Raw genomic sequence first — 6667 nt, forward strand, 5'->3', positions numbered from 1 at the left:
CGTATAACGTTATGGAGTGTTACGTTATAACGCATAGCGACATATTGCATTACAATTTGACGTATAACGTTATATACTATTACGTTATAACGTATAACGATATATTGCACCACTATATTACGTATAACTTTATATTGCATCTCTATATGACGTATAACGTCATATACTGTTACGTTATAACCTATAACGTTATACTGCATCTCTATATGTCGTATAACGTTATATACTATTATGTCATAAGGTATAACGATGTATTGCATCACTATATCACTTATAACCTTATATTTCATCACTATATGACGCATAACGTTATGTTCTATTATGTTATGACGTATAACGTGATATTGCATCATGATATGACGTATAGCTTTATATTGCACTACTATATGACTTATAACATTATATTGCATCACTTTATGACGTATAACGTTATACACTATTACGGTATAACGTATACCGTTATATTTCATCTCTATATGACGTATCGCTTTATATTGCATCACTATATGACGTATAACGTTATATACTATTACGTTATAACGCATAACGATATATTGCATCACTATATCACGTATAACGTTATGGAGTATTACGTTATAACGTATAGCGACATATTGCATTACTATTTGACGTATAACGTTATATACTATTACGTTATAACGTATAACGATATATTGCACCACTATGTGACGTATAACGTATTATTGCATCACTATATGACGTATAACGTTTATATTATTACGTTATAATTTATAACGTTATATTTCATCACTATATGAAGTATAACCTTATATAATATTACGTCATAACGCATAACGTTAAATTGCATCACTATGTCACTTACAACGTTATATTGCATCACCATATGAAGTATAACCTTATATAATATTACGTTATAACGCATAACGTTATATTGCATAACTATATCGCATACAACGTTATATTGCATCACTATATCACGTATAACGTTATGGAGTATTACGTTATAACGTATAGCGTCATATTGCATTACTATGTGACGTATAACGATATAGACTATTACGTTATAACGTATAACGATATATTGCACCACTATATGACGTATAACTTTATATTGCATCTCTATATGACGTATAACGTCATATACTGTTACGTTGTAACGAATAACGATACATTGCACCACTATATGACGTATAACGTTATATACTATTACGTTATAACGTATAACGATATATTGCATCATGATATGACGTCTAACATTATATTGCACCACTATATGACTTATAACTTTATATTGCATCACTATATGACGTATAATGTTATACACTATTACATTATAACGTATACCGTTATATGTCATCTCTATATGACGTATCGCTTTATATTGCATCACTATATGACGTATAACGTTATATACTATTACGTTATAACCTATAACGTTATACTGCATCACTATATGGCGTATAACGTTATATACTATTACGTTATAACCTATAACGTTATACTGCATCACTATATGGCGTATAACGTTATATACTATTACGTTATAAGGTATAACGATGTATTCCATCACTATATGACGTATAACGTTATATTTCATCACTATATGACGCATAACGTCATGTACTATTACGTTATAGCGTATAACGCTACATTGCATCACTATATCACGTATAACGTTATATACTATTACGATAAAAGGTATAACGATGTATTCCATCACTATATCACTTATAACGTTATATTTCATCACTATGTGACGCATAACGTTATGTACTATTATGTTATAACGTATAACGTTATATTGCATCATGATATGACGTATAACTTTATATTGCATCACTATATGACTTATAACTTTATATTGCATCACTATATGATGTCTAACGTTATATACTATTACGTTATAACGTATAACGTTATATTGCATCACTATATCAAGTATAACGTTACGGAGTAGTACGTTATAACGTATAACGACATTGTGCATTACTATGTGACGTATAACGTTATATACTATTACGTTATAAAGCATAACGTTATATTGCATCACTATATCACTTACAACGATATGTTGCATCACTATACTACGTATAACGTATACGTAGTATACTGTTACGTTATAACGTATAACGTTATATTGCATCACTATATCACGTATAACGTTACGGAATATTACGTTATAACGTATAACGACATAATGCATTACTATGTGACGTATAACGTTATATACTATTACGTTATAACCTATAACGTTATACTGCATCACTATATGGCGTATAACGTTATATACTATTACGTTATAACCTATAACGTTATACTGCATCACTATATGGCGTATAACGTTATATACTATTACGTTATAAGGTATAACGATGTATTCCATCACTATATGACGTATACCGTTATATTTCATCTCTATATGACGTATCGCTTTATATTGCATCACTGTATGGCGTATAACGTTATATACTATTACGTTATAACCTATAACGTTATACTGCATCACTATATGGCGTATAACGTTATATACTATTACGTTATAAGGTATAACGATGTATTCCATCACTATATGACGTATAACGTTATATTTCATCACTATATGACGCATAACGTCATGCACTATTACGTTATAGCGTATAACGCTACATTGCATCACTATATCACGTATAACGTTATATACTATTACGATAAAAGGTATAACGATGTATTCCATCACTATATCACTTATAACGTTATATTTCATCACTATGTGACGCATAACGTTATGTACTATTATGTTATAACGTATAACGTTATATTGCATCATGATATGACGTATAACTTTATATTGCATCACTATATGACTTATAACTTTATATTGCATCACTATATGATGTCTAACGTTATATACTATTACGTTATAACGTATAACGTTATATTGCATCACTATATCAAGTATAACGTTACGGAGTAGTACGTTATAACGTATAACGACATTGTGCATTACTATGTGACGTATAACGTTATATACTATTACGTTATAAAGCATAACGTTATATTGCATCACTATATCACTTACAACGATATGTTGCATCACTATACTACGTATAACGTATACGTAGTATACTGTTACGTTATAACGTATAACGTTATATTGCATCACTATATCACGTATAACGTTACGGAATATTACGTTATAACGTATAACGACATAATGCATTACTATGTGACGTATAACGTTATATACTATTACGTTATAACCTATAACGTTATACTGCATCACTATATGGCGTATAACGTTATATACTATTACGTTATAACCTATAACGTTATACTGCATCACTATATGGCGTATAACGTTATATACTATTACGTTATAAGGTATAACGATGTATTCCATCACTATATGACGTATACCGTTATATTTCATCTCTATATGACGTATCGCTTTATATTGCATCACTGTATGACGTATAACGTTATATACTATTACGTTATAACCTATAACGTTATACTGCATCACTATATGACGCATAACGTTATATACTATTACGATATAAGGTATAACGATGTATTCCATCACTATATCACTTATAACGTTATATTTCATCACTATGTGACGCATAACGTTATGTACTATTATGTTATAACGTATAACGTTATATTGCATCATGATATGACGTATAACTTTATATTGCATCACTATATGACTTATAACTTTATATTGCACCACTATATGACGTATAACGTTATACACTATTACGTTATAAGGTATACCGTTATATTTCATCTCGATATGACGTATCGCTTTATATTGCATCACTATATGACGTATAACGTTATATACTATTACGTTATAACGTATAACGCTACATTGCATCACTATATGACGTATAACGTTATATACTATTACGTTATAAGGTATAACGATGTATTCCATCACTATATCACTTATAACGTTATATTTCATCACTATGTGACGCATAACGTTATGTACTATTATGTTATAACGTATAACGTTATATTGCATCATGATATGACGTATAACTTTATATTGCATCACTATATGACTTATAACTTTATATTGCATCACTATATGATGTCTAACGTTATATACTATTACGTTATAACGTATAACGTTATATTGCATCACTATATCAAGTATAACGTTACGGAGTAGTACGTTATAACGTATAACGACATTGTGCATTACTATGTGACGTATAACGTTATATACTATTACGTTATAAAGCATAACGTTATATTGCATCACTATATCACTTACAACGATATGTTGCATCACTATACTACGTATAACGTATACGTAGTATACTGTTACGTTATAACGTATAACGTTATATTGCATCACTATATCACGTATAACGTTACGGAATATTACGTTATAACGTATAACGACATAATGCATTACTATGTGACGTAGAACGTTATATACTATTACGTTATAACCTATAACGTTATACTGCATCACTATATGACGTATAACGTTATATACTGCTACGTTATAACCTATAACGTTATACTGCATCACTATATGACGTATAACGTTATATACTATTACGATATAAGGTATAACGATGTATTCCATCACTATATCACTTATAACGTTATATTTCATCACTATGTGACGCATAACGTTATGTACTATTATGTTATAACGTATAACGTTATATTGCATCATGATATGACGTATAACTTTATATTGCATCACTATATGACTTATAACTTTATATTGCACCACTATATGACGTATAACGTTATACACTATTACATTATAACGTATACCGTTATATGTCATCTCTATATGACGTATCGCTTTATATTGCATCACTATATGACGTATAACGTTATATACTATTACGTTATAACCTATAACGTTATACTGCATCACTATATGACGTATAACGTTATATACTATTACGTTATAACCTATAACGTTATACTGCATCACTATATGACGTATAACGTTATATACTATTACGTTATAAGGTATAACGATGTATTCCATCACTATATGACGTATAACTTTATATTGCATCTCTATATGACGTATAACGTTATATACTATTACGTTATAACGTATAACATTATATTGCCCCACTATATGACGTATCACTTTATATTGCATCACTATATGACGTATAACGTTATATACTATTACGTTATAACGTATAACGATATATTGCATCACTATATGATGTCTAACGTTATATACTATTACGTTATAACGTATAACGTTATATTGCATCACTATATCAAGTATAACGTTACGGAGTAGTACGTTATAACGTATAACGACATTATGCATTACTATGTGACGTATAACGTTATATACTATTACGTTATAACGCATAACGTTATATACTATTACGTTATAACGCATAACGTTATATTGCATCACTATATCACTTACAACGATATGTTGCATCACTATACTACGTATAACGTATACGTAGTATACTGTTACGTTATAACGTATAACGTTATATTGCATCAGTATATCACGTATAACGTTACGGAGTATTACGTTAAAGCGTATAACGACGTAATGCATTACTATGTGACGTATAACGTTATATACTATTACGTTATAACCTATAACGTTATACTGCATCACTATATGACGTATAACGTTATATACTATTACGTTATAACGTATAACGCTATATTGCATCACTATATCACGTATAACGTTATGGAGTATTACGTTATAACGTATAGCGGCATATTGCATTACTATATCACGTATAACGTTATGGAGTATTACGTTATAACGTATAGCGACATATTGCATTACTATTTGACGTATAACGTTATATACTATTACGTTATAACCTATAACGTTATACTGCATCACTATATGAAGTATAAAGTTATATACTATTACGTTATAACTTATAACGTTATATTGCATCACTATATGAAGTATAACCCTATATACTATTACGTTATAACGTATAACGTTATATTGCATCTCTATATGACGTATAACGTATTATTGCATCAGTATATGACGTATAACGTTATATACTATTACGTTATAACGCATAACGTTATATTGCATCACTATATCACGTATAACGTTATGGAGTATTACGTTATAACGTATAGCGACATATTGCATTACTATTTGACGTATAACGTTATATACTATTACGTTATAACCTATAACGTTATACTGCATCACTATATGAAGTATAACGATATATACTATTACGTTATAACTTATGACGTTATATTGCATCACTATATGAAGTATAACCCTATATACTATTACGTTATAACGTATAACGTTATATTGCATCTCTATATGACGTATAACGTATTATTGCATCACTATATGACGTATAACGTTATATAATATTACGTTATAACGCATAACGATATATTGCATCACTATATCACGTATAACGTTATGGAGTATTACGTTATAACGTATAGCGACATATTGCATTACTATTTGACGTATAACGTCATATACTGTTACGTTATAACGTATAGCGTTATATTGCATCACTATATCACGTATAACGCTACGGAGTATTACGTTATAACGTATATCAACATAATGCAATACTATGTGACGTATAACGTTATATACTATTACGTTATAACATATAACGTTATACTGCATCACTATATGACGTATAACGTTATATACCATTACGTTATAAGGTGTAACGATGTA

This window comes from Bombus affinis, unplaced genomic scaffold (genome assembly GCF_024516045.1).
Source record: "Bombus affinis isolate iyBomAffi1 unplaced genomic scaffold, iyBomAffi1.2 ctg00000307.1, whole genome shotgun sequence".
Taxonomy (NCBI): domain Eukaryota; kingdom Metazoa; phylum Arthropoda; class Insecta; order Hymenoptera; family Apidae; genus Bombus; species Bombus affinis.